Genomic DNA, 26,742 nt, shown 5'->3' with positions numbered 1-26,742 from the left:
TGGCAGTACCAATATATAAGTATACTGTGGATCCGAGAGCTAACACAGGTGTGATCGCTACAGCGGACACAGAATACTGACAGTCTGCTGCTTAAATGCAGACTGTCACTTCAGCAAACTCCACCCCCCCCCGATGATGTCAGGAAGGAGGCGGCAACTGTCCCGGCAGCCTGCTCATGTGATTTTCCTCCTCAGGGCATAAAGGGCGTGACGCTCCGTGCGTGCGCGCGTTGCCCTGCCCTGCTGAGACATGCTCCTGGTGGTACGCTGAGCGGAGGAGGATGCCGCCGGGACAGACCGGAAGTTCGGGGTCCCGATGACGTCAGCCGCGAGCGCGGCGTTCGCACTACCGCTGGCGGTGGGGGTGAGTCCATGCCTGACAGACCTTTACCTATTGTCAGAGATGGAAGATAGTACATCAAACCAAACTGATAAGAAAATGTCTTTGTTCAGATGTGGTGGAAACAGTGGGCATAGGGAATGCAAGTTTCCTGTGAGCAAATATGGGTGAAGCTCAAAGACGTGATCCCGAAAATCTGGGATGTAAACAGCAGGCAATGACTTGGTGATAATAAGATGAGCAAAAGCACTGCTGAGAGTTGAACTCAGGATCTCCTTTTTACTAGACAGGCACTTTAACCAACTAAGCCACAGCACTCACATGCTGCTAGATAGTTATTGGTTATTGTGGCACAGCACTCTTTTTTCTTTGCATTTGCATTCTCAGTTTTTTAACATTTTTTTTCAATAGTTTTTCAGGCCTACTTTTCCCTGCCTAAGAGTATACACATAGTCCACCTAAAAGGGAATGGAAAACTTTTAGGACAAAATTGTTGAAAAGAATGTTGTGCAACTTCCAAAATATGATAATGAAAGCTGTGGCAAAACCAATGAGTTTTGCGCCACAGAAGCCAGTCACTATTATATTTCATGTAGGTGCTGTGGCTTAGTAATTAAGTTTTATACAATGTTTCTTATTGTAGAAGCAGCAATTTTACTTGAAGACGTTTTGGCTAGGCAAGTGCGGGTTAACCTCCCATCCATGTTGAGCATAGCATCCCAAAAGACTTGTTAGTGACCTTTACCTATTGTCAGAGATGGAAGGTAGTACATCAAACCAAACTGATAAGAAAATGTCTTTGTTCAGATGTGGTGGAAACAGTGGGCATAGGGAATGCAAGTTTCCTGTGAGCAAATATGGGTGAAGCTCAAAGACGTGATCCCGAAAATCTGGGATGGAAACAGCAGGCAATGACTTGGTGATAATAAGATGAGCAAAGGCACTGCTGAGAGTTGAACTCAGGATCTCCTGTTTACTAGACAGGCGCTCTAACCAACTAAGCCACAGCGCCCACACGCTGCAATACAGTTATTAGTTATTGGTTATTGTGGCACAGCACTCTTTTTTCTTTGCATTTGCATTCTCAGTTTTTTAACATTTTTTTTCCAATAGTTTTACAGGCCTACTTTTCCCTGCCTAAGAGTATACACATAGTCCACCTAAAAGGGAATGGAAAACTTTTAGGACAAAATTAATGAAAAGAATGTTGTGCAACTTCCAAAATATGATAATGAAAGCTGTGGCAAAACCAATGAGTTTTGTGCCACAGAAGCCAGTCACTATTATATTTTTATGTAGGTGCTGTGGCTTAGTAATTAAGTTTTATACAATGTTTCTTATTGTAGAAGCAGCAATTTTACTTGAAGAAGTTTTGGCTAGGCAAGTGCGGGTTAAGCTCCCATCCATGTTGAGCATAGCATCCCAAAAGACTTGTTAGTGACCTTTACCTATTGTCAGAGATGGAAGGTAGTACATCAAACCAAACTGATAAGAAAATGTCTTTGTTCAGATGTGGTGGAAACAGTGGGCATAGCGAATGCAAGTTTCCTGTGAGCAAATATGGGTGAAGCTCAAAGACGTGATCCCGAAAATCTGGGATGTAAACAGCAGGCAATGACTTGGTGATAATAAGATGAGCAAAAGCACTGCTGGGAGTTGAACTCAGGATCTCCTGATTACTAGACAGGCGCTTTAACCAACTAAGCCACAGCGCCCACATGATGCAATACAGTTATTGTCTATTGTGGCACAGCACTCTTTTTTCTTTGCATTTGCATTCTCAGTTTTTTAACATTTTTTTTTCAATAGTTTTTCAGGCCTACTTTTCCCTGCCTAAGGTAAACACATAGTCCACCTAAAAGGGAATGGAAAACTTTTAGGACAAAATTGTTGAAAAGAATGTTGTGCAACTTCCAAAATATGATAATGAAAGCTGTGGCAAAACCAATGAGTTTTGTGCCACAGAAGCCAGTCACTATTATATTTTTATGTAGGTGCTGTGGCTTAGTAATTAAGTTTTATACAATGTTTCTTATTGTAGAAGCAGCAATTTTACTTGAAGACGTTTTGGCTAGGCAAGTGCGGGTTAAGCTCCCATCCATGTTGAGCATAGCATCCCAAAAGACTTGTTAGTGACCTTTACCTATTGTCAGAGATGGAAGGTAGTACATCAAACCAAACTGATAAGAAAATGTCTTTGTTCAGATGTGGTGGAAACAGTGGGCATAGGGAATGCAAGTTTCCTGAGAGCAAATATGGGTGAAGCTCAAAGACGTGATCCCGAAAATCTGGGATGTAAACAGCAGGCAATGACTTGGTGATAATAAGATGAGCAAAGGCACTGCTAAGAGTTGAACTCAGGATCTCCTGTTTACTAGACAGGCGCTTTAACCAACTAAGCCACAGCACCCACGTGCATGCAATACAGTTATTGGTTATTGGTTATTGGTTATTGTGGCACAGCACTCTTTTTTCTTTGCATTTGCATTCTCAGTTTTTTAACATTTTTTTTCCAATAGTTTTTCAGGGCTACTTTTCCCTGCCTAAGAGTATACACATAGTCCACCTAAAAGGGAATGGAAAACTTTTAGGACAAAATTGTTGAAAAGAATGTTGTGCAACTTCCAAAATATGATAATGAAAGCTGTGGCAAAACCAATGAGTTTTGTGCCACAGAAGCCAGTCACTATTATATTTCATGTAGGTGCTGTGGCTTAGTAATTAAGTTTTATACAATGTTTCTTATGGTAGAAGCAGCAATTTTACTTGAAGAAGTTTTGGCTAGGCAAGTGCGGGTTAAGCTCCCATCCATGTTGAGCATAGCATCCCAAAAGACTTGTTAGTGACCTTTACCTATTGTCAGAGATGGAAGGTAGTACATCAAACCAAACTGATAAGAAAATGTCTTTGTTCAGATGTGGTGGAAACAGTGGGCATAGCGAATGCAAGTTTCCTGTGAGCAAATATGGGTGAAGCTCAAAGACGTGATCCCGAAAATCTGGGATGTAAACAGCAGGCAATGACTTGGTGATAATAAGATGAGCAAAGGCACTGCTGAGAGTTGAACTCAGGATCTCCTGTTTACTAGACAGGCGCTTTAACCAACTAAGCCACAGCGCCCACATGCTGCAATACAGTTATTGGTTATTGGTTATTGTGGCACAGCACTCTTTTTTTCTTTGCATTTGCATTCTCAGTTTTTTAACATTTTTTTTCCAATAGTTTTTCAGGCCTACTTTTCCCTGCCTAAGAGTATACACATAGTCCACCTAAAAGGGAATGGAAAACTTTTAGGACAAAATTGTTGAAAAGAATGCTGTGCAACTTCCAAAATATGATAATGAAAGCTGTGGCAAAACCAATGAGTTTTGTGCCACAGAATCCAGTCACTATTATATTTTTATGTAGGTGCTGTGGCTTAGTAATTAAGTTTTATACAATGTTTCTTATTGTAGAAGCAGCAATTTTACTTGAAGAAGTTTTGGCTAGGCAAGTGCGGGTTAAGCTCCCATCCATGTTGAGCATAGCATCCCAAAAGACTTGTTAGTGACCTTTACCTATTGTCAGAGATGGAAGGTAGTACATCAAACCAAACTGATAAGAAAATGTCTTTGTTCAGATGTGGTGGAAACAGTGGGCATAGCGAATGCAAGTTTCCTGTGAGCAAATATGGGTGAAGCTCAAAGACGTGATCCCGAAAATCTGGGATGTAAACAGCAGGCAATGACTTGGTGATAATAAGATGAGCAAAGGCACTGCTGAGAGTTGAACTCAGGATCTCCTGTTTACTAGACAGGCGCTTTAACCAACTAAGCCACAGCGCCCACATGATGCAATACAGTTATTGTCTATTGTGGCACAGCACTCTTTTTTCTTTGCATTTGCATTCTCAGTTTTTTAACATTTTTTTTTCAATAGTTTTTCAGGCCTACTTTTCCCTGCCTAAGAGTATACACATAGTCCACCTAAAAGGGAATGGAAAACTTTTAGGACAAAATTGTTGAAAAGAATGTTGTGCAACTTCCAAAATATGATAATGAAAGCTGTGGCAAAACCAATGAGTTTTGTGCCACAGAAGCCAGTCACTATTATATTTCATGTAGGTGCTGTGGCTTAGTAATTAAGTTTTATACAATGTTTCTTATTGTAGAAGCAGCAATTTTACTTGAAGAAGTTTTGGCTAGGCAAGTGCAGGTTAAGCTCCCATCCATGTTGAGCATAGCATCCCAAAAGACTTGTTAGTGACCTTTACCTATTGTCAGAGATGGAAGGTAGTACATCAAACCAAACTGATAAGAAAATGTCTTTGTTCAGATGTGGTGGAAACAGTGGGCATAGGGAATGCAAGTTTCCTGTGAGCAAATATGGGTGAAGCTCAAAGACGTGATCCCGAAAATCTGGGATGTAAACAGCAGGCAATGACTTGGTGATAATAAGATGAGCAAAGGCACTGCTGAGAGTTGAACTCAGGATCTCCTGTTTACTAGGCAGGCGCTTTAACCAACTAAGCCACAGCGCCCACATGCTGCAATACAGTTATTGGTTATTGGTTATTGTGGCACAGCACTCTTTTTTCTTTGCATTTGCATTCTCAGTTTTTTAACATTTTTTTTCCAATAGTTTTTCAGGCCTACTTTTCCCTGCCTAAGAGTATACACATAGTCCACCTAAAAGGGAATGGAAAACTTTTAGGACAAAATTGTTGAAAAGAATGTTGTGCAACTTCCAAAATATGATAATGAAAGCTGTGGCAAAACCAATGAGTTTTGTGCCACAGAATCCAGTCACTATTATATTTTTATGTAGGTGCTGTGGCTTAGTAATTAAGTTTTATACAATGTTTCTTATTGTAGAAGCAGCAATTTTACTTGAAGAAGTTTTGGCTAGGCAAGTGCGGGTTAAGCTCCCATCCATGTTGAGCATAGCATCCCAAAAGACTTGTTAGTGACCTTTACCTATTGTCAGAGATGGAAGGTAGTACATCAAACCAAACTGATAAGAAAATGTCTTTGTTCAGATGTGGTGGAAACAGTGGGCATAGCGAATGCAAGTTTCCTGTGAGCAAATATGGGTGAAGCTCAAAGACGTGATCCCGAAAATCTGGGATGTAAACAGCAGGCAATGACTTGGTGATAATAAGATGAGCAAAGGCACTGCTGAGAGTTGAACTCAGGATCTCCTGTTTACTAGACAGGCGCTTTAACCAACTAAGCCACAGCGCCCACATGATGCAATACAGTTATTGTCTATTGTGGCACAGCACTCTTTTTTCTTTGCATTTGCATTCTCAGTTTTTTAACATTTTTTTTTCAATAGTTTTTCAGGCCTACTTTTCCCTGCCTAAGAGTATACACATAGTCCACCTAAAAGGGAATGGAAAACTTTTAGGACAAAATTGTTGAAAAGAATGTTGTGCAACTTCCAAAATATGATAATGAAAGCTGTGGCAAAACCAATGAGTTTTGTGCCACAGAATCCAGTCACTATTATATTTTTATGTAGGTGCTGTGGCTTAGTAATTAAGTTTTATACAATGTTTCTTATTGTAGAAGCAGCAATTTTACTTGAAGAAGTTTTGACTAGGCAAGTGCGGGTTAAGCTCCCATCCATGTTGAGCATAGCATCCCAAAAGACTTGTTAGTGACCTTTACCTATTGTCAGAGATGGAAGGTAGTACATCAAACCAAACTGATAAGAAAATGTCTTTGTTCAGATGTGGTGGAAACAGTGGGCATAGCGAATGCAAGTTTCCTGTGAGCAAATATGGGTGAAGCTCAAAGACGTGATCCCGAAAATCTGGGATGTAAACAGCAGGCAATGACTTGGTGATAATAAGATGAGCAAAGGCACTGCTGAGAGTTGAACTCAGTATCTCCTGTTTACTAGACAGGCACTTTAACCAACTAAGCCACAGCGCCCACATGCTGCAATACAGTTATTGGTTATTGTGGCACAGCACTCTTTTTTCTTTGCATTTGCATTCTCAGTTTTTTAACATTTCTTTTTCAATAGTTTTTCAGGCCTACTTTTCCCTGCCTAAGAGTATACACATAGTCCACCTAAAAGGGAATGGAAAACTTTTAGGACAAAATTGTTGAAAAGAATGTTGTGCAACTTCCAAAATATGATAATGAAAGCTGTGGCAAAACCAATGAGTTTTGTGCCACAGAAGCCAGTCACTATTATATTTCATGTAGGTGCTGTGGCTTAGTAATTAAGTTTTATAAAAATGTTTCTTATTGTAGAAGCAGCAATTTTACTTGAAGAAGTTTTGGCTAGGCAAGTGCGGGTTAAGCTCCCATCCATGTTGAGCATAGCATCCCAAAAGACTTGTTAGTGACCTTTACCTATTGTCAGAGATGGAAGGTAGTACATCAAACCAAACTGATAAGAAAATGTCTTTGTTCAGATGTGGTGGAAACAGTGGGCATAGCGAATGCAAGTTTCCTGTGAGCAAATATGGGTGAAGCTCAAAGACGTGATCCCGAAAATCTGGGATGTAAACAGCAGGCAATGACTTGGTGATAATAAGATGAGCAAAGGCACTGCTGAGAGTTGAACTCAGGATCTCCTGTTTACTAGACAGGCGCTTTAACCAACTAAGCCACAGCACCCACATGCTGCAATCCTGTTATTGGTTATTGTGGCACAGCACTCTTTTTTCTTTGCATTTGCATTCTCAGTTTTTTAACATTTTTTTTTCAATAGTTTTTCAGGCCTACTTTTCCCTGCCTAAGAGTATACACATAGTCCACCTAAAAGGGAATGGAAAACTTTTAGGACAAAATTGTTGAAAAGAATGTTGTGCAACTTCCAAAATATGACAATGAAAGCTGTGGCAAAACCAATGAGTTTTGTGCCACAGAAGCCAGTCACTATTATATTTCATGTAGGTGCTGTGACTTAGTAATTAAGTTTTATACAATGTTTCTTATTGTAGAAGCAGCAATTTTACTTGAAGAAGTTTTGGCTAGGCAAGTGCGGGTTAAGCTCCCATCCATGTTGAGCATAGCATCCCAAAAGACTTGTTAGTGACCTTTACCTATTGTCAGAGATGGAAGGTAGTACATCAAACCAAACTGATAAGAAAATGTCTTTGTTCAGATGTGGTGGAAACAGTGGGCATAGCGAATGCAAGTTTCCTGTGAGCAAATATGGGTGAAGCTCTAAGACGTGATCCCGAAAATCTGGGATGTAAACAGCAGGCAATGACTTGGTGATAATAAGATGAGCAAAGGCACTGCTGAGAGTTGAACTCAGGATCTCCTGTTTACTAGACAGGCGCTTTAACCAACTAAGCCACAGCGCCCACATGCTGCAATACAGTTATTGGTTATTGGTTATTGTGGCACAGCACTCTTTTTTTCTTTGCATTTGCATTCTCAGTTTTTTAACATTTTTTTTCCAATAGTTTTTCAGGCCTACTTTTCCCTGCCTAAGAGTATACACATAGTCCACCTAAAAGGGAATGGAAAACTTTTAGGACAAAATTGTTGAAAAGAATGTTGTGCAACTTCCAAAATATGATAATGAAAGCTGTGGCAAAACCAATGAGTTTTGTGCCACAGAATCCAGTCACTATTATATTTTTATGTAGGTGCTGTGGCTTAGTAATTAAGTTTTATACAATGTTTCTTATTGTAGAAGCAGCAATTTTACTTGAAGAAGTTTTGGCTAGGCAAGTGCGGGTTAAGCTCCCATCCATGTTGAGCATAGCATCCCAAAAGACTTGTTAGTGACCTTTACCTATTGTCAGAGATGGAAGGTAGTACATCAAACCAAACTGATAAGAAAATGTCTTTGTTCAGATGTGGTGGAAACAGTGGGCATAGCGAATGCAAGTTTCCTGTGAGCAAATATGGGTGAAGCTCAAAGACGTGATCCCGAAAATCTGGGATGTAAACAGCAGGCAATGACTTGGTGATAATAAGATGAGCAAAGGCACTGCTGAGAGTTGAACTCAGGATCTCCTGTTTACTAGACAGGCGCTTTAACCAACTAAGCCACAGCGCCCACATGGTGCAATACAGTTATTGTCTATTGTGGCACAGCACTCTTTTTTCTTTGCATTTGCATTCTCAGTTTTTTAACATTTTTTTTTCAATAGTTTTTCAGGCCTACTTTTCCCTGCCTAAGAGTATACACATAGTCCACCTAAAAGGGAATGGAAAACTTTTAGGACAAAATTGTTGAAAAGAATGTTGTGCAACTTCCAAAATATGATAATGAAAGCTGTGGCAAAACCAATGAGTTTTGTGCCACAGAATCCAGTCACTATTATATTTTTATGTAGGTGCTGTGGCTTAGTAATTAAGTTTTATACAATGTTTCTTATTGTAGAAGCAGCAATTTTACTTGAAGAAGTTTTGACTAGGCAAGTGCGGGTTAAGCTCCCATCCATGTTGAGCATAGCATCCCAAAAGACTTGTTAGTGACCTTTACCTATTGTCAGAGATGGAAGGTAGTACATCAAACCAAACTGATAAGAAAATGTCTTTGTTCAGATGTGGTGGAAACAGTGGGCATAGCGAATGCAAGTTTCCTGTGAGCAAATATGGGTGAAGCTCAAAGACGTGATCCCGAAAATCTGGGATGTAAACAGCAGGCAATGACTTGGTGATAATAAGATGAGCAAAGGCACTGCTGAGAGTTGAACTCAGTATCTCCTGTTTACTAGACAGGCACTTTAACCAACTAAGCCACAGCGCCCACATGCTGCAATACAGTTATTGGTTATTGTGGCACAGCACTCTTTTTTCTTTGCATTTGCATTCTCAGTTTTTTAACATTTCTTTTTCAATAGTTTTTCAGGCCTACTTTTCCCTGCCTAAGAGTATACACATAGTCCACCTAAAAGGGAATGGAAAACTTTTAGGACAAAATTGTTGAAAAGAATGTTGTGCAACTTCCAAAATATGATAATGAAAGCTGTGGCAAAACCAATGAGTTTTGTGCCACAGAAGCCAGTCACTATTATATTTCATGTAGGTGCTGTGGCTTAGTAATTAAGTTTTATAAAAATGTTTCTTATTGTAGAAGCAGCAATTTTACTTGAAGAAGTTTTGGCTAGGCAAGTGCGGGTTAAGCTCCCATCCATGTTGAGCATAGCATCCCAAAAGACTTGTTAGTGACCTTTACCTATTGTCAGAGATGGAAGGTAGTACATCAAACCAAACTGATAAGAAAATGTCTTTGTTCAGATGTGGTGGAAACAGTGGGCATAGCGAATGCAAGTTTCCTGTGAGCAAATATGGGTGAAGCTCAAAGACGTGATCCCGAAAATCTGGGATGTAAACAGCAGGCAATGACTTGGTGATAATAAGATGAGCAAAGGCACTGCTGAGAGTTGAACTCAGGATCTCCTGTTTACTAGACAGGCGCTTTAACCAACTAAGCCACAGCACCCACATGCTGCAATCCTGTTATTGGTTATTGTGGCACAGCACTCTTTTTTCTTTGCATTTGCATTCTCAGTTTTTTAACATTTTTTTTTCAATAGTTTTTCAGGCCTACTTTTCCCTGCCTAAGAGTATACACATAGTCCACCTAAAAGGGAATGGAAAACTTTTAGGACAAAATTGTTGAAAAGAATGTTGTGCAACTTCCAAAATATGACAATGAAAGCTGTGGCAAAACCAATGAGTTTTGTGCCACAGAAGCCAGTCACTATTATATTTCATGTAGGTGCTGTGACTTAGTAATTAAGTTTTATACAATGTTTCTTATTGTAGAAGCAGCAATTTTACTTGAAGAAGTTTTGGCTAGGCAAGTGCGGGTTAAGCTCCCATCCATGTTGAGCATAGCATCCCAAAAGACTTGTTAGTGACCTTTACCTATTGTCAGAGATGGAAGGTAGTACATCAAACCAAACTGATAAGAAAATGTCTTTGTTCAGATGTGGTGGAAACAGTGGGCATAGCGAATGCAAGTTTCCTGTGAGCAAATATGGGTGAAGCTCTAAGACGTGATCCCGAAAATCTGGGATGTAAACAGCAGGCAATGACTTGGTGATAATAAGATGAGCAAAGGCACTGCTGAGAGTTGAACTCAGGATCTCCTGTTTACTAGACAGGCGCTTTAACCAACTAAGCCACAGCGCCCACATGCTGCAATACAGTTATTGGTTATTGGTTATTGTGGCACAGCACTCTTTTTTTCTTTGCATTTGCATTCTCAGTTTTTTAACATTTTTTTTCCAATAGTTTTTCAGGCCTACTTTTCCCTGCCTAAGAGTATACACATAGTCCACCTAAAAGGGAATGGAAAACTTTTAGGACAAAATTGTTGAAAAGAATGTTGTGCAACTTCCAAAATATGATAATGAAAGCTGTGGCAAAACCAATGAGTTTTGTGCCACAGAATCCAGTCACTATTATATTTTTATGTAGGTGCTGTGGCTTAGTAATTAAGTTTTATACAATGTTTCTTATTGTAGAAGCAGCAATTTTACTTGAAGAAGTTTTGGCTAGGCAAGTGCGGGTTAAGCTCCCATCCATGTTGAGCATAGCATCCCAAAAGACTTGTTAGTGACCTTTACCTATTGTCAGAGATGGAAGGTAGTACATCAAACCAAACTGATAAGAAAATGTCTTTGTTCAGATGTGGTGGAAACAGTGGGCATAGCGAATGCAAGTTTCCTGTGAGCAAATATGGGTGAAGCTCAAAGACGTGATCCCGAAAATCTGGGATGTAAACAGCAGGCAATGACTTGGTGATAATAAGATGAGCAAAGGCACTGCTGAGAGTTGAACTCAGGATCTCCTGTTTACTAGACAGGCGCTTTAACCAACTAAGCCACAGCGCCCACATGGTGCAATACAGTTATTGTCTATTGTGGCACAGCACTCTTTTTTCTTTGCATTTGCATTCTCAGTTTTTTAACATTTTTTTTTCAATAGTTTTTCAGGCCTACTTTTCCCTGCCTAAGAGTATACACATAGTCCACCTAAAAGGGAATGGAAAACTTTTAGGACAAAATTGTTGAAAAGAATGTTGTGCAACTTCCAAAATATGATAATGAAAGCTGTGGCAAAACCAATGAGTTTTGTGCCACAGAATCCAGTCACTATTATATTTTTATGTAGGTGCTGTGGCTTAGTAATTAAGTTTTATACAATGTTTCTTATTGTAGAAGCAGCAATTTTACTTGAAGAAGTTTTGACTAGGCAAGTGCGGGTTAAGCTCCCATCCATGTTGAGCATAGCATCCCAAAAGACTTGTTAGTGACCTTTACCTATTGTCAGAGATGGAAGGTAGTACATCAAACCAAACTGATAAGAAAATGTCTTTGTTCAGATGTGGTGGAAACAGTGGGCATAGCGAATGCAAGTTTCCTGTGAGCAAATATGGGTGAAGCTCAAAGACGTGATCCCGAAAATCTGGGATGTAAACAGCAGGCAATGACTTGGTGATAATAAGATGAGCAAAGGCACTGCTGAGAGTTGAACTCAGTATCTCCTGTTTACTAGACAGGCACTTTAACCAACTAAGCCACAGCGCCCACATGCTGCAATACCGTTATTGGTTATTGTGGCACAGCACTCTTTTTTCTTTGCATTTGCATTCTCAGTTTTTTAACATTTTTTTTTCAATAGTTTTTCAGGCCTACTTTTCCCTGCCTAAGAGTATACACATAGTCCACCTAAAAGGGAATGGGAAACTTTTAGGACAAAATTGTTGAAAAGAATGTTGTGCAACTTCCAAAATATGATAATGAAAGCTGTGGCAAAACCAATGAGTTTTGTGCCACAGAAGCCAGTCACTATTATATTTCATGTAGGTGCTGTGGCTTAGTAATTAAGTTTTATACAATGTTTCTTATTGTAGAAGCAGCAATTTTACTTGAAGAAGTTTTGGCTAGGGAAGTGCGGGTTAAGCTCCCATCCATGTTGAGCATAGCATCCCAAAAGACTTGTTAGTGACCTTTACCTATTGTCAGAGATGAAAGGTAGTACATCAAACCAAACTGATAAGAAACTGTCTTTGTTTAGATGTGGTGGAAACAGTGGGCATAGCAAATGCAAGTTTCCTGTGAGCAAATATGGGTGAAGCTCAAAGACGTGATCCCGAAAATCTGGGATGTAAACAGCAGGCAATGACTTGGTGATAATAAGATGAGCAAAGGCACGGCTGAGAGTTGAACTCAGGATCTCCTGTTTACTAGACAGGCGCTTTACTCAACTAAGCCACAGCACCCACATGCTGCAATACAGTTATTGGTTATTGTGGCACAGCACTCTTTTTTCTTTGCATTTGCATTCTCAGTTTTTTAACATTTTTTTTTCAATAGTTTTTCAGGCCTACTTTTCCCTGCCTAAGAGTATACACATAGTCCACCTAAAAGGGAATGGAAAACTTTTAGGACAAAATTGTTGAAAAGAATGTTGTGCAACTTCCAAAATATGATAATGAAAGCTGTGGCAAAACCAATGAGTTTTGTGCCACAGAAGCCAGTCACTATTATATTTCATGTAGGTGCTGTGGCTTAGTAATTAAGTTTTATAAAAATGTTTCTTATTGTAGAAGCAGCAATTTTACTTGAAGAAGTTTTGGCTAGGCAAGTGCGGGTTAAGCTCCCATCCATGTTGAGCATAGCATCCCAAAAGACTTGTTAGTGACCTTTACCTATTGTCAGAGATGGAAGGTAGTACATCAAACCAAACTGATAAGAAAATGTCTTTGTTCAGATGTGGTGGAAACAGTGGGCATAGCGAATGCAAGTTTCCTGTGAGCAAATATGGGTGAAGCTCAAAGACGTGATCCCGAAAATCTGGGATGTAAACAGCAGGCAATGACTTGGTGATAATAAGATGAGCAAAGGCACTGCTGAGAGTTGAACTCAGGATCTCCTGTTTACTAGACAGGCGCTTTAACCAACTAAGCCACAGCACCCACATGCTGCAATCCAGTTATTGGTTATTGTGGCACAGCACTCTTTTTTCTTTGCATTTGCATTCTCAGTTTTTTAACATTTTTTTTTCAATAGTTTTTCAGGCCTACTTTTCCCTGCCTAAGAGTATACACATAGTCCACCTAAAAGGGAATGGAAAACTTTTAGGACAAAATTGTTGAAAAGAATGTTGTGCAACTTCCAAAATATGACAATAAAAGCTGTGGCAAAACCAATGAGTTTTGTGCCACAGAAGCCAGTCACTATTATATTTCATGTAGGTGCTGTGACTTAGTAATTAAGTTTTATACAATGTTTCTTATTGTAGAAGCAGCAATTTTACTTGAAGAAGTTTTGGCTAGGCAAGTGCGGGTTAAGCTCCCATCCATGTTGAGCATAGCATCCCAAAAGACTTGTTAGTGACCTTTACCTATTGTCAGAGATGGAAGGTAGTACATCAAACCAAACTGATAAGAAAATGTCTTTGTTCAGTTGTGGTGGAAACAGTGGGCATAGCGAATGCAAGTTTCCTGTGAGCAAATATGGGTGAAGCTCAAAGACGTGATCCCGAAAATCTGGGATGTAAACAGCAGGCAATAATAAGATGAGCAAAGTCACTGCTGAGAGTTGAACTCAGGATCTCCTTTTTACTAGACAGGCGCTTTAACCAACTAAGCCACAGCGCCCACATGCTGCAATACAGTTATTGGTTATTGTGGCACAGCACTCTTTTTTCTTTGCATTTGCATTCTCAGTTTTTTAACATTTTTTTTTCAATAGTTTTTCAGGCCTACTTTTCCCTGCCTAAGAGTATACACATAGTCCACCTAAAAGGGAATGGAAAACTTTTAGGACAAAATTGTTGAAAAGAATGTTGTGCAACTTCCAAAATATGATAATGAAAGCTGTGGCAAAACCAATGAGTTTTGTGCCACAGAAGCCAGTCACTATTATATTTCATGTAGGTGCTGTGGCTTAGTAATTAAGTTTTATACAATGTTTCTTATTGTAGAAGCAGCAATTTTACTTGAAGAAGTTTTGACTAGGCAAGTGCGGGTTAAGCTCCCATCCATGTTGAGCATAGCATCCCAAAAGACTTGTTAGTGACCTTTACCTATTGTCAGAGATGGAAGGTAGTACATCAAACCAAACTGATAAGAAAATGTCTTTGTTCAGATGTGGTGGAAACAGTGGGCATAGCGAATGCAAGTTTCCTGTGAGCAAATATGGGTGAAGCTCAAAGACGTGATCCCGAAAATCTGGGATGTAAACAGCAGGCAATGACTTGGTGATAATAAGATGAGCAAAGGCACTGCTGAGAGTTGAACTCAGTATCTCCTGTTTACTAGACAGGTGCTCTAACCAACTAAGCCACAGCGCCCACATGCTGCAATACAGTTATTGGTTATTGTGGCACAGCACTCTTTTTTCTTTGCATTTGCATTCTCAGTTTTTTAACATTTTTTTTTCAATAGTTTTTCAGGCCTACTTTTCCCTGCCTAAGAGTATACACATAGTCCACCTAAAAGGGAATGGAAAACTTTTAGGACAAAATTGTTGAAAAGAATGTTGTGCAACTTCCAAAATATGATAATGAAAGCTGTGGCAAAACCAATGAGTTTTGTGCCACAGAAGCCAGTCACTATTATATTTCATGTAGGTGCTGTGGCTTAGTAATTAAGTTTTATACAATGTTTCTTATTGTAGAAGCAGCAATTTTACTTGAAGAAGTTTTGGCTAGGCAAGTGCGGGTTAAGCTCCCATCCATGTTGAGCATAGCATCCCAAAAGACTTGTTAGTGACCTTTACCTATTGTCAGAGATGGAAGGTAGTACATCAAACCAAACTGATAAGAAAATGTCTTTGTTCAGATGTGGTGGAAACAGTGGGCATAGCGAATGCAAGTTTCCTGTGAGCAAATATGGGTGAAGCTCAAAGACGTGATCCCGAAAATCTGGGATGTAAACAGCAGGCAATGACTTGGTGATAATAAGATGAGCAAAGGCACTGCTGAGAGTTGAACTCAGGATCTCCTGTTTACTAGACAGGCGCTTTAACCAACTAAGCCACAGCACCCACGTGCATGCAAATACAGTTATTGGTTATTGTGGCACAGCACTCTTTTTTCTTTGCATTTGCATTCTCAGTTTTTTAACATTTTTTTTTCAATAGTTTTTCAGGCCTACTTTTCCCTGCCTAAGAGTATACACATAGTCCACCTAAAAGGGAATGGAAAACTTTTAGGACAAAATTGTTGAAAAGAATGTTGTGCAACTTCCAAAATATGATAATGAAAGCTGTGGCAAAACCAATGAGTTTTGTGCCACAGAAGCCAGTCACTATTATATTTCATGTAGGTGCTGTGGCTTAGTAATTAAGTTTTATACAATGTTTCTTATTGTAGAAGCAGCAATTTTACTTGAAGAAGTTTTGGCTAGGCAAGTGCGGGTTAAGCTCCCATCCATGTTGAGCATAGCATCCCAAAAGACTTGTTAGTGACCTTTACCTATTGTCAGAGATGGAAGGTAGTACATCAAACCAAACTGATAAGAAAATGTCTTTGTTCAGATGTGGTGGAAACAGTGGGCATAGCGAATGCAAGTTTCCTGTGAGCGAATATGGGTAAAGCTCAAAGACGTGATCCCGAAAATCTGGGATGTAAACAGCAGGCAATGACTTGGTGATAATAAGATGAGCAAAGGCACTGCTGAGAGTTGAACTCAGGATCTCCTGTTTACTAGACAGGCGCTTTAACCAACTAAGCCACAGCGCCCACGTGCATGCAAATACAGTTATTGGTTATTGTGGCACAGCACTCTTTTTTCTTTGCATTTGCATTCTCAGTTTTTTAACATTTTTTTTCAATAGTTTTTCAGGCCTACTTTTCCCTGCCTAAGAGTATACACATAGTCCACCTAAAAGGGAATGGAAAACTTTTAGGACAAAATTGTTGAAAAGAATGTTGTGCAACTTCCAAAATATGATAATGAAAGCTGTGGTAAAACCAATGATTTTTGTGCCACAGAAGCCAGTCACTATTATATTTCATGTAGGTGCTGTGGCTTAGTAATTAAGTTTTATACAATGTTTCTTATTGTAGAAGCAGCAATTTTACTTGAAGAAGTTTTGGCTAGGCAAGTGCGGGTTAAGCTCCCATCCATGTTGAGCATAGCATCCCAAAAGACTTGTTAGTGACCTTTACCTATTGTCAGAGATGGAAGGTAGTACATCAAACCAAACTGATAAGAAAATGTCTTTGTTCAGATGTGGTGGAAACAGTGGGCATAGTGAATGCAAGTTTCCTGTGAGCAAATATGGGTGAAGCTCAAAGACGTGATCCCGAAAATCTGGGATGTAAACAGCAGGCAATGACTTGGTGATAATAAGATGAGCAAAGGCACTGCTGAGAGTTGAACTCAGGATCTCCTGTTTACTAGACAGGCGCTTTAACCAACTAAGCCACAGCGCCCACGTGCATGCAAATACAGTTATTGGTTATTGTGGCACAGCACTCTTTTTTCTTTGCATTTGCATTCTCAGTTTTTTAACATTTTTTTTTCAATAGTTTTTCAGGCCTACTTTTCCCTGCCTAAGAGTATACACATAGTCCACCTAAAAGGGAATGGAAAACTTTTAGGACAAAATTGTTGAAAAGAATGTTGTGATACTTCCAAAATATGATAATGAAAGCTGTGGCAAAACCAATGAGTTTTGTGCCACAGAAGCCAGTCACTATTATATTTCATGTAGGTGCTGTGGCTTAGTGATTAAGTTTTATACAATGTTTCCTATTGTAGAAGCAGCAATTTTACTTGAAGAATTTTTGGCTAGGCAAGGGCGGGTTAAGCTCCCATCCATATTGAGCATAGCATCCCAAAAGACTTGTTAGTGACCTTTACCTATTGTCAGAGATGGAAGGTAGTACATCAAACCAAACTGCTAAGAAAATGTCTTTGTTCCGATGTGGTGGAAACAGTGGGCATAGCGAATGCAAGTTTCCTGTAAGCAAATATGGGTGAAGCTCAAAGACGTGATCCCGAAAATCTGGGATGTAAACAGCAGGCAATGACTTGGTGATAATAAGATGAGCAAAGGCACTGCTGAGAGTTGAACTCAGGATCTCCTGTTTACTAAACAGGCGCTTTAACCAGCTAAGCCACAGCACCCACATACTGCAATACAGTTATTGGTTATTGTGACACAGCACTCTTGTTTGTTTGCATTAGCATTCTCAGTTTAACATTTTTTTTTCAATAGTTTTTCAGGCCTACTTTTCCCTGCCTAAGAGTATACACATAGTCCACCTAAAAGGGAATGGAAAACTTTTAGGACAAAATTGTTGAAAAGAATGTTGTGCAACTTCCAAAATATGATAATGAAAGCTGTGGCAAAACCAATGAGTTTTGTGCCACAGAAGCCAGTCCCTATTATATTTCATGTAGGTGCTGTGGCTTAGTAATTAAGTTTTATACAATGTTTCTTATTGTAGAAGCAGCAATTTTACTTGAAGAAGTTTTGGCTAGGCAAGTGCGGGTTAAGCTCCCATCCATGTTGAGCATAGCATCCCAAAAGACTTGTTAGTGACCTTTACCTATTGTCAGAGATGGAAGGTAGTACATCAAACCAAACTGATAAGAAAATGTCTTTGTTCAGATGTGGTGGAAACAGTGGGCATAGCGAATGCAAGTTTCCTGTGAGCGAATATGGGTGAAGCTCAAAGACGTGATCCCGAAAATCTGGGATGTAAACAGCAGGCAATGACTTGGTGATAATAAGATGAGCAAAGGCACTGCTGAGAGTTGAACTCAGGATCTCCTGTTTACTAGACAGGCGCTTTAACCAACTAAGCCACAGCACCCACATGCATGCAAATACAGTTATTGGTTATTGTGGCACAGCACTCTTTTTTCTTTGCATTTGCATTCTCAGTTTTTTAACATTTTTTTTCAATAGTTTTTCAGGCCTACTTTTCCCTGCCTAAGAGTATACACATAGTCCACCTAAAAGGGAATGGAAAACTTTTAGGACAAAATTGTTGAAAAGAATGTTGTGCAACCTCCAAAATATGATAATGAAAGCTGTGGTAAAACCAATGAGTTTTGTGCCACAGAAGCCAGTCACTATTATATTTCATGTAGGTGCTGTGGCTTAGTAATTAAGTTTTATACAATGTTTCTTATTGTAGAAGCAGCAATTTTACTTGAAGAAGTTTTGGCTAGGCAAGTGCGGGTTAAGCTCCCATCCATGTTGAGCATAGCATCCCAAAAGACTTGTTAGTGACCTTTACCTATTGTCAGAGATGGAAGGTAGTACATCAAACCAAACTGATAAGAAAATGTCTTTGTTCAGATGTGGTGGAAACAGTGGGCATAGTGAATGCAAGTTTCCTGTGAGCAAATATGGGTGAAGCTCAAAGACGTGATCCCGAAAATCTGGGATGTAAACAGCAGGCAATGACTTGGTGATAATAAGATGAGCAAAGGCACTGCTGAGAGTTGAACTCAGGATCTCCTGTTTACTAGACAGGCGCTTTAACCAACTAAGCCACAGCACCTACGTGCATGCAAATACAGTTATTGGTTATTGTGGCACAGCACTCTTTTTTCTTTGCATTTGCATTCTCAGTTTTTTAACATTTTTTTTTCAATAGTTTTTCAGGCCTACTTTTCCCTGCCTAAGAGTATACACATAGTCCACCTAAAAGGGAATGGAAAACTTTTAGGACAAAATTGTTGAAAAGAATGTTGTGATACTTCCAAAATATGATAATGAAAGCTGTGGCAAAACCAATGAGTTTTGTGCCACAGAAGCCAGTCACTATTATATTTCATGTAGGTGCTGTGGCTTAGTAATTAAGTTTTATACAATGTTTCTTATTGTAGAAGCAGCAATTTTACTTGAAGAAGTTTTGGCTAGGCAAGTGCGGGTTAAGCTCCCATCCATGTTGAGCATAGCATCCCAAAAGACTTGTTAGTGACCTTTACCTATTGTCAGAGATGGAAGGTAGTACATCAAACCAAACTGATAAGAAAATGTCTTTGTTCAGATGTGGTGGAAACAGTGGGCATAGCGAATGCAAGTTTCCTGTGAGCGAATATGGGTAAAGCTCAAAGACGTGATCCCGAAAATCTGGGATGTAAACAGCAGGCAATGACTTGGTGATAATAAGATGAGCAAAGGTACTGCTGAGAGTTGAACTCAGGATCTCCGGTTTACTAGACAGGCGCTTTAACCAACTAAGCCACAGCACCCATACGCTTATTAGCAGTTATTGGTTATTGTGGCACAGCACTCTTTTTTCTTTGCATTTGCATTCTCAGTCTTTTAACTTTTTTTTTCAATAGTTTTTCAGGCCTACTTTTTCCCTGCCTATGAGTATACACATAGTCGACCTAAAAGGGAATGGAAAAATTTAGGACAAAATTGTTGAAAAGAATGTTGTGCAACTTCCAAAATATGATAATAAAAGCTGTGGCAAAACCGATGAGTATTGTGCCACAGAAGCCAGTCACTATTATATTTCATGTAGGTGCTGTGGCTTAGTGATTAAGTTTTATACAATGTTTCCTATTGTAGAAGCAGCAATTTTACTTGAAGAATTTTTGGCTAGGCAAGTGCGGGTTAAGCTCCCATCCATATTGAGCATAGCATCCCAAAAGACTTGTTAGTGACCTTTACCTATTGTCAGAGATGGAAGGTAGTACATCAAACCAAACTGCTAAGAAAATGTCTTTGTTCCGATGTGGTGGAAACAGTGGGCATAGCGAATGCAAGTTTCCTGTAAGCAAATATGGGTGAAGCTCAAAGACGTGATCCCGAAAATCTGGGATGTAAACAGCAGGCAATGACTTGGTGATAATAAGATGAGCAAAGGCACTGCTGAGAGTTGAACTCAGGATCTCCTGTTTACTAAACAGGCGCTTTAACCAGCTAAGCCACAGCACCCACATACTGCAATAAAGTTATTGGTTATTGTGGCACAGCACTCTTGTTTATTTGCATTAGCATTCTCAGTTTAACATTTTTTTTTCAATAGTTTTTCAGGCCTACTTTTCCCTGCCTAAGAGTATACACATAGTCCACCTAAAAGGGAATGGAAAACTTTTAGGACAAAATTGTTGAAAAGAATGTTGTGCAACTTCCAAAATATGATAATGAAAGCTGTGGCAAAACCAATGAGTTTTGTGCCACAGAAGCCAGTCCCTATTATATTTCATGTAGGTGCTGTGGCTTAATAATTAAGTTTTATACAATGTTTCTTATTGTAGAAGCAGCAATTTTACTTGAAGAAGTTTTTCAGGCCTACTTTTCCCTGCCTAAGAGTATACACATAGTCCACCTAAAAGGGAATGGAAAACTTTTAGGACAAAATTGTTGAAAAGAATGTTGTGCAACTTCCAAAATATGATAATGAAAGCTGTGGCAAAACCAATGAGTTTTGTGCCACAGAAGCCAGTCCCTATTATATTTCATGTAGGTGCTGTGGCTTAGTAATTAAGTTTTATACAATGTTTCTTATTGTAGAAGCAGCAATTTTACTTGAAGAAGTTTTGGCTAGGCAAGTGCGGGTTAAGCTCCCATTCATGTTGAGCATAGCATCCCAAAAGACTTGTTAGTGACCTTTACCTATTGTCAGAGATGGAAGGTAGTACATCAAACCAAACTGCTAAGAAAATGTCTTTGTTCCGATGTGGTGGAAACAGTGGGCATAGCGAATGCAAGTTTCCTGTAAGCAAATATGGGTGAAGCTCAAAGACGTGATCCCGAAAATCTGGGATGTAAACAGCAGGCAATGACTTGGTGATAATAAGATGAGCAAAGGCACTGCTGAGAGTTGAACTCAGGATCTCCTGTTTACTAAACAGGCGCTTTAACCAGCTAAGCCACAGCACCCACATACTGCAATACAGTTATTGGTTATTGTGGCACAGCACTCTTGTTTGTTTGCATTAGCATTCTCAGTTTAACATTTTTTTTTCAATAGTTTTTCAGGCCTACTTTTCCCTGCCTAAGAGTATACACATAGTCCACCTAAAAGGGAATGGAAAACTTTTAGGACAAAATTGTTGAAAAGAATGTTGTGCAACTTCCAAAATATGATAATGAAAGCTGTGGCAAAACCAATGAGTTTTGTGCCACAGAAGCCAGTCACTATTATATTTCATGTAGGTGCTGTGGCTTAGTAATTAAGTTTTATACAATGTTTCTTATTGTAGAAGCAGCAATTTTACTTGAAGAAGTCTTGGCTAGGCAAGTGCGGGTTAAGCTCCCATCCATGTTGAGCATAGCATCCCAAAAGACTTGTTAGTGACCTTTACCTATTGTCAGAGATGGAAGGTATTACATCAAACCAAACTGATAAGAAAATGTCTTTGTTCAGATGTGGTGGAAACAGTGGGCATAGCGAATGCAAGTCTCCTGTGAGCAAATATGGGTGAAGCTCAAAGACGTGATCCCGAAAATCTGGGATGTAAACAGCAGGCAATGACTTGGTGATAATAAGATGAGCAAAGGCACTGCTGAGAGTTGAACTCAGGATCTCCTGTTTACTAGACAGGCGCTTTAACCAACTAAGCCACAGCGCCCACGTGCATGCAAATACAGTTATTGGTTATTGTGGCACAGCACTCTTTTTTCTTTGCATTTGCATTCTCAGTTTTTTAACATTTTTTTTTCAATAGTTTTTCAGGCCTACTTTTCCCTGCCTAAGAGTATACACATAGTCCACCTAAAAGGGAATGGAAAACTTTTAGGACAAAATTGTTGAAAAGAATGTTGTGCAACTTCCAAAATATGATAATGAAAGCTGTGGCAAAACCAATGAGTTTTGTGCCACAGAAGCCAGTCACTATTATATTTCATGTAGGTGCTGTGGCTTAGTAATTAAGTTTTATACAATGTTTCTTATTGTAGAAGCAGCAATTTTACTTGAAGAAGTTTTGGCTAGGCAAGTGCGGGTTAAGCTCCCATCCATGTTGAGCATAGCATCCCAAAAGACTTGTTAGTGACCTTTACCTATTGTCAGAGATGGAAGGTAGTACATCAAACCAAACTGATAAGAAAATGTCTTTGTTCAGATGTGGTGGAAACAGTGGGCATAGCGAATGCAAGTTTCCTGTGAGCAAATATGGGTGAAGCTCTAAGACGTGATTCCGAAAATCTGGGATGTAAACAGCAGGCAATGACTTGGTGATAATAGGATGAGCAAAGGCACTGCTGAGAGTTGAACTCAGGATCTCCTGTTTACTAGACAGGCGCTTTAACCAACTAAGCCACAGCGCCCACATGCTGCAATACAGTTATTGGTTATTGTGGCACAGCACTCTTTTTTCTTTGCATTTGCATTCTCAGTTTTTTAACATTTTTTTTTCAATAGTTTTTCAGGCCTACTTTTCCCTGCCTAAGAGTATACACATAGTCCACCTAAAAGGGAATGGAAAACTTTTAGGACAAAATTGTTGAAAAGAATGTTGTGCAACTTCCAAAATATGATAATGAGCGCTGTGGCAAAACCAATGAGTTTTGTGCCACAGAAGCCAGTCACTATTATATTTCATGTAGGTGCTGTGGCTTAGTAATTAAGTTTTATACAATGTTTCTTATTGTAGAAGCAGCAATTTTACTTGAAGAAGTTTTGGCTAGGCAAGTGCGGGTTAAGCTCCCATCCATGTTGAGCATAGCATCCCAAAAGACTTGTTAGTGACCTTTACCTATTGTCAGAGATGGAAGGTAGTACATCAAACCAAACTGATAAGAAAATGTCTTTGTTCAGATGTGGTGGAAACAGTGGGCATAGGGAATGCAAGTTTCCTGTGAGCAAATATGGGTGAAGCTCAAAGACGTGATCCCGAAAATCTGGGATGTAAACAGCAGGCAATGACTTGGTGATAATAAGATGAGCAAAGGCCCTGCTGAGAGTTGAACTGAGGATCTCCTATTTACTAGACAGGCGCTTTAACCAACTAAGCCACAGCGCCCAAACGCTGCAATACAGTTATTGGTTATTGGTTATTGTGGCACAGCACTCTTTTTTCTTTGCATTTGCATTCTCAGTTTTTTAACATTTTTTTTTCAATAGTTTTTCAGGCCTACTTTTCCCTGCCTAAGAGTATACACATAGTCCACCTAAAAGGGAATGGAAAACTTTTAGGACAAAATTGTTGTAAAGAATGTTGTGCAACTTCCAAAATATGATAATGAAAGCTGTGGCAAAACCAATGAGTTTTGCGCCACAGAAGCCAGTCACTATTATATTTCATGTAGGTGCTGTGGCTTAGTAATTAAGTTTTATACAATGTTTCTTATTGTAGAAGCAGCAATTTTACTTGAAGAAGTTTTGGCTCGGCAAGTGCGGGTTAAGCTCCCATCCATGTTGAGCATAGCATCCCAAAAGACTTGTTAGTGACCTTTACCTATTGTCAGAGATGGAAGGTAGTACATCAAACCAAACTGATAAGAAAATGTCTTTGTTCAGATGTGGTGGAAACAGTGGGCATAGGGAATGCAAGTTTCCTGTGAGCAAATATGGGTGAAGCTCAAAGACGTGATCCCGAAAATCTGGGATGTAAACAGCAGGCAATGACTTGGTGATAATAAGATGAGCAAAGGCACTGCTGAGAGTTGAACTGAGGATCTCCTATTTACTAGACAGGCGCTTTAACCAACTAAGCCACAGCGCCCAAACGCTGCAATACAGTTATTGGTTATTGGTTATTGTGGCACAGCACTCTTTTTTCTTTGCATTTGCATTCTCAGTTTTTTAACATTTTTTTTTCAATAGTTTTTCAGGCCTACTTTTCCCTGCCTAAGAGTATACACATAGTCCACCTAAAAGGGAATGGAAAACGTTTAGGACAAAATTGTTGAAAAGAATGTTGTGCAACTTCCAAAATATGATAATGAAAGCTGTGGCAAAACCAATGAGTTTTGCGCCACAGAAGCCAGTCACTATTATATTTCATGTAGGTGCTGTGGCTTAGTAATTAAGTTTTATACAATGTTTCTTATTGTAGAAGCAGCAGTTTTACTTGAAGAAGTTTTGGCTAGGCAAGTGCGCGTTAAGCTCCCATCCATGTTGAGCATAGCATCCCAAAAGACTTGTTAGTGACCTTTACCTATTGTCAGAGATGGAAGGTAGTACATCAAACCAAACTGATAAGAAAATGTCTTTGTTCAGATGTGGTGGAAACAGTGGGCATAGGGAATGCAAGTTTCCTGTGAGCAAATATGGGTGAAGCTCAAAGACGTGATCCCGAAAATCTGGGATGTAAACAGCAGGCAATGACTTGGTGATAATAAGATGAGCAAAGGCACTGCTGAGAGTTGAACTCAGGATCTCCTGTTTACTAGACAGGCGCTTTAACCAGCTAAGCCACAGCACCCACATACTGCACTACAGATATTGGTTATCGTGCCACAGCACTCTTTTTTGTTTGCATTAGCATTCTCAGTTTAACATTTTTTTTCAATAGTTTTTCAGGCCTACTTTTCCCTGCCTAAGAGTATACACATAGTCCACCTAAAAGGGAATGGGAAACTTTTAGGACAAAATTGTTGAAAAGAATGTTGTGCAACTTCCAAAATATGATAATGAAAGCTGTGGCAAAACCAATGAGTTTTGTGCCACAGAAGCCAGTCACTATTATATTTCATGTAGGTGCTGTGGCTTAGTAATTAAGTTTTATACAATGTTTCTTATTGTAGAAGCAGCAATTTTACTTGAAGAAGTTTTGGCTAGGCAAGTGTGGGTTAAGCTCCCATCCATGTTGAGCATAGCATCCCAAAAGACTTGTTAGTGACCTTTACCTATTGTCAGAGATGGAAGGTAGTACATCAAACCAAACTGATAAGAAAATGTCTTTGTTCAGATGTGGTGGAAACAGTGGGCATAGGGAATGCAAGTTTCCTGTGAGCAAATATGGGTGAAGCTCAAAGACGTGATCCCGAAAATCTGGGATGTAAACAGCAGGCAATGACTTGGTGATAATAAGATGAGCAAAGGCACTGCTGAGAGTTGAACTCAGGATATCCTGTTTACTAGACAGGCGCTTTAACCAACTAAGCCACAGCGCCCACATGCTGCAATACAGTTATTGGTTATTGTGGCACAGCACTCTTTTTTCTTTGCATTTGCATTCTCAGTTTTTTAACATTTTTTTTTCAATAGTTTTTCAGGCCTACTTTTCCCTGCCTAAGAGTATACACATAGTCCACCTAAAAGGGAATGGGAAACTTTTAGGACAAAATTGTTGAAAAGAATGTTGTGCAACTTCCAAAATATGATAATGAAAGCTGTGGCAAAACCAATGAGTTTTGTGCCACAGAAGCCAGTCACTATTATATTTCATGTAGGTGCTGTGGCTTAGTAATTAAGTTTTATACAATGTTTCTTATTGTAAAAGCAGCAATTTTACTTGAAGAAGTTTTGGCTAGGCAAGTGCGGGTTAAGCTCCCATCCATGTTGAGCATAGCATCCCAAAAGACTTGTTAGTGACCTTTACCTATTGTCAGAGATGGAAGGTAGTACATCACACCAAACTGATAAGAAAATGTCTTTGTTCAGATGTGGTGGAAACAGTGGGCATAGCGAATGCAAGTTTCCTGTGAGCAAATATGGGTGAAGCTCAAAGACGTGATCCCGACAATCTGGGATGTAAACAGCAGGCAATAATAAGATGAGCAAAGGCACTGCTGAGAGTTGAACTCAGGATCTCCTGCTTACTAGACAGGCGCTTTAACCAACTAAGCCACAGCGCCCACATGCTGCAATACAGTTATTGGTTATTGTGGCATAGCACTCTTTTTTCTTTGCATTTGCATTCTCAGTTTTTTAACATTTTTTTTTCAATAGTTTTTCAGGCCTACTTTTCCCTGCCTAAGAGTATACACATAGTCCACCTAAAAGGGAATGGAAAACTTTTAGGACAAAATTGTTGAAAAGAATGTTGTGCAACTTCCAAAATATGATAATGAAAGCTGTGGCAAAACCAATGAGTTTTGTGCCACAGAAGCCAGTCACTATTATATTTCATGTAGGTGCTGTGGCTTAGTAATTAAGTTTTATACAATGTTTCTTATTGTAGAAGCAGCAATTTTACTTGAAGAAGTTTTGGCTAGGCAAGTGCGGGTTAAGCTCCCATCCATGTTGAGCATAGCATCTCAAAAGACTTGTTAGTGACCTTTACCTATTGTCAGAGATGGAAGGTAGTACATCAAACCAAACTGATAAGAAAATGTCTTTGTTCAGATGTGGTCGAAACAGTGGGCATAGCGAATGCAAGTTTCCTGTAAGCAAATATGGGTGAAGCTCAAAGACGTGATCCCGAAAATCTAGGATGTAAACAGCAGGCAATGACTTGGTGATAATAAGATGAGCAAAGGCACTGCTGAGAGTTGAACTCAGGATCTCCCGTTTACTAGACAGGCGCTTTAACCAGCTAAGCCACAGCACCCACATACTGCAATACAGATATTGGTTATCGTGCCACAGCACTCTTTTTTGTTTGCATTAGCA

General features: G+C 39.4%; 23 non-coding genes across 23 annotated transcripts; all 23 read right to left on the bottom strand.

Annotated features, from left to right (window-relative positions):
* Positions 1-1,278: 1,278 nt before the first annotated feature.
* TRNAT-AGU (transfer RNA threonine (anticodon AGU)) lies at positions 1,279-1,352 on the bottom strand. The gene has a single exon. It is a non-coding gene; the product is annotated as a tRNA-Thr (tRNA).
* Positions 1,353-3,386: 2,034 nt separating this feature from the next.
* Positions 3,387-3,460, bottom strand: TRNAT-AGU (transfer RNA threonine (anticodon AGU)). Its single transcript has one exon. It is a non-coding gene; the product is annotated as a tRNA-Thr (tRNA).
* Positions 3,461-4,090: 630 nt separating this feature from the next.
* On the bottom strand, positions 4,091-4,164 carry TRNAT-AGU (transfer RNA threonine (anticodon AGU)). Its single transcript has one exon. It is a non-coding gene; the product is annotated as a tRNA-Thr (tRNA).
* A 621-nt stretch (positions 4,165-4,785) lies between these two features.
* On the bottom strand, positions 4,786-4,859 carry TRNAT-AGU (transfer RNA threonine (anticodon AGU)). Its single transcript has one exon. It is a non-coding gene; the product is annotated as a tRNA-Thr (tRNA).
* A 629-nt stretch (positions 4,860-5,488) lies between these two features.
* On the bottom strand, positions 5,489-5,562 carry TRNAT-AGU (transfer RNA threonine (anticodon AGU)). The gene has a single exon. It is a non-coding gene; the product is annotated as a tRNA-Thr (tRNA).
* A 1,318-nt stretch (positions 5,563-6,880) lies between these two features.
* Positions 6,881-6,954, bottom strand: TRNAT-AGU (transfer RNA threonine (anticodon AGU)). The gene has a single exon. It is a non-coding gene; the product is annotated as a tRNA-Thr (tRNA).
* A 621-nt stretch (positions 6,955-7,575) lies between these two features.
* TRNAT-AGU (transfer RNA threonine (anticodon AGU)) lies at positions 7,576-7,649 on the bottom strand. Its single transcript has one exon. It is a non-coding gene; the product is annotated as a tRNA-Thr (tRNA).
* Positions 7,650-8,279: 630 nt separating this feature from the next.
* TRNAT-AGU (transfer RNA threonine (anticodon AGU)) lies at positions 8,280-8,353 on the bottom strand. The gene has a single exon. It is a non-coding gene; the product is annotated as a tRNA-Thr (tRNA).
* A 1,318-nt stretch (positions 8,354-9,671) lies between these two features.
* On the bottom strand, positions 9,672-9,745 carry TRNAT-AGU (transfer RNA threonine (anticodon AGU)). The gene has a single exon. It is a non-coding gene; the product is annotated as a tRNA-Thr (tRNA).
* A 621-nt stretch (positions 9,746-10,366) lies between these two features.
* Positions 10,367-10,440, bottom strand: TRNAT-AGU (transfer RNA threonine (anticodon AGU)). Its single transcript has one exon. It is a non-coding gene; the product is annotated as a tRNA-Thr (tRNA).
* A 630-nt stretch (positions 10,441-11,070) lies between these two features.
* TRNAT-AGU (transfer RNA threonine (anticodon AGU)) lies at positions 11,071-11,144 on the bottom strand. Its single transcript has one exon. It is a non-coding gene; the product is annotated as a tRNA-Thr (tRNA).
* Positions 11,145-13,157: 2,013 nt separating this feature from the next.
* On the bottom strand, positions 13,158-13,231 carry TRNAT-AGU (transfer RNA threonine (anticodon AGU)). Its single transcript has one exon. It is a non-coding gene; the product is annotated as a tRNA-Thr (tRNA).
* A 1,305-nt stretch (positions 13,232-14,536) lies between these two features.
* Positions 14,537-14,610, bottom strand: TRNAT-AGU (transfer RNA threonine (anticodon AGU)). Its single transcript has one exon. It is a non-coding gene; the product is annotated as a tRNA-Thr (tRNA).
* A 621-nt stretch (positions 14,611-15,231) lies between these two features.
* On the bottom strand, positions 15,232-15,305 carry TRNAT-AGU (transfer RNA threonine (anticodon AGU)). The gene has a single exon. It is a non-coding gene; the product is annotated as a tRNA-Thr (tRNA).
* A 623-nt stretch (positions 15,306-15,928) lies between these two features.
* On the bottom strand, positions 15,929-16,002 carry TRNAT-AGU (transfer RNA threonine (anticodon AGU)). The gene has a single exon. It is a non-coding gene; the product is annotated as a tRNA-Thr (tRNA).
* A 622-nt stretch (positions 16,003-16,624) lies between these two features.
* TRNAT-AGU (transfer RNA threonine (anticodon AGU)) lies at positions 16,625-16,698 on the bottom strand. Its single transcript has one exon. It is a non-coding gene; the product is annotated as a tRNA-Thr (tRNA).
* Positions 16,699-18,013: 1,315 nt separating this feature from the next.
* On the bottom strand, positions 18,014-18,087 carry TRNAT-AGU (transfer RNA threonine (anticodon AGU)). The gene has a single exon. It is a non-coding gene; the product is annotated as a tRNA-Thr (tRNA).
* A 622-nt stretch (positions 18,088-18,709) lies between these two features.
* Positions 18,710-18,783, bottom strand: TRNAT-AGU (transfer RNA threonine (anticodon AGU)). Its single transcript has one exon. It is a non-coding gene; the product is annotated as a tRNA-Thr (tRNA).
* Positions 18,784-21,740: 2,957 nt separating this feature from the next.
* Positions 21,741-21,814, bottom strand: TRNAT-AGU (transfer RNA threonine (anticodon AGU)). The gene has a single exon. It is a non-coding gene; the product is annotated as a tRNA-Thr (tRNA).
* Positions 21,815-22,437: 623 nt separating this feature from the next.
* Positions 22,438-22,511, bottom strand: TRNAT-AGU (transfer RNA threonine (anticodon AGU)). Its single transcript has one exon. It is a non-coding gene; the product is annotated as a tRNA-Thr (tRNA).
* A 2,025-nt stretch (positions 22,512-24,536) lies between these two features.
* On the bottom strand, positions 24,537-24,610 carry TRNAT-AGU (transfer RNA threonine (anticodon AGU)). Its single transcript has one exon. It is a non-coding gene; the product is annotated as a tRNA-Thr (tRNA).
* Positions 24,611-25,227: 617 nt separating this feature from the next.
* TRNAT-AGU (transfer RNA threonine (anticodon AGU)) lies at positions 25,228-25,301 on the bottom strand. The gene has a single exon. It is a non-coding gene; the product is annotated as a tRNA-Thr (tRNA).
* A 610-nt stretch (positions 25,302-25,911) lies between these two features.
* Positions 25,912-25,985, bottom strand: TRNAT-AGU (transfer RNA threonine (anticodon AGU)). The gene has a single exon. It is a non-coding gene; the product is annotated as a tRNA-Thr (tRNA).
* Positions 25,986-26,742: the final 757 nt, after the last annotated feature.

Source organism: Hyperolius riggenbachi, chromosome 11, assembly GCF_040937935.1.
Source record: "Hyperolius riggenbachi isolate aHypRig1 chromosome 11, aHypRig1.pri, whole genome shotgun sequence".
Lineage (NCBI taxonomy): Eukaryota > Metazoa > Chordata > Amphibia > Anura > Hyperoliidae > Hyperolius > Hyperolius riggenbachi.
This window is presented reverse-complemented; position numbering and strand designations above follow the sequence as displayed.